We start from the raw sequence: 296 nt of genomic DNA, 5'->3' as shown, positions 1-296 counted from the left end.
AGATATTTCTTGGTTGCAATATAAGTCTTAATTCAATCGATCTTTCGAACACCATAAAAGACTTGTTTGTACTTACTTGTCACGAGGATCGATCCAAGTGGTTTTCTTGTTAATATGATCAATAAAATAAACCTTCCCATCATAGTCGGTATTAATCTCCCAGCCGAGTGGTAAATCTGCATTGCTGGAACTTTTTGGCATAATTTATTCTCTGCTCCAGTGCGGGTTGCCCCTCGAACGCGGTGAACAAGATCAGGAACCTATTTTTCTTTTTTTTTCTGCTGTTTTCTTCCAGC

This window comes from Topomyia yanbarensis, chromosome 1 (assembly GCF_030247195.1).
Source record: "Topomyia yanbarensis strain Yona2022 chromosome 1, ASM3024719v1, whole genome shotgun sequence".
Classification (NCBI taxonomy): domain Eukaryota; kingdom Metazoa; phylum Arthropoda; class Insecta; order Diptera; family Culicidae; genus Topomyia; species Topomyia yanbarensis.
This window is presented reverse-complemented; position numbering follows the sequence as displayed.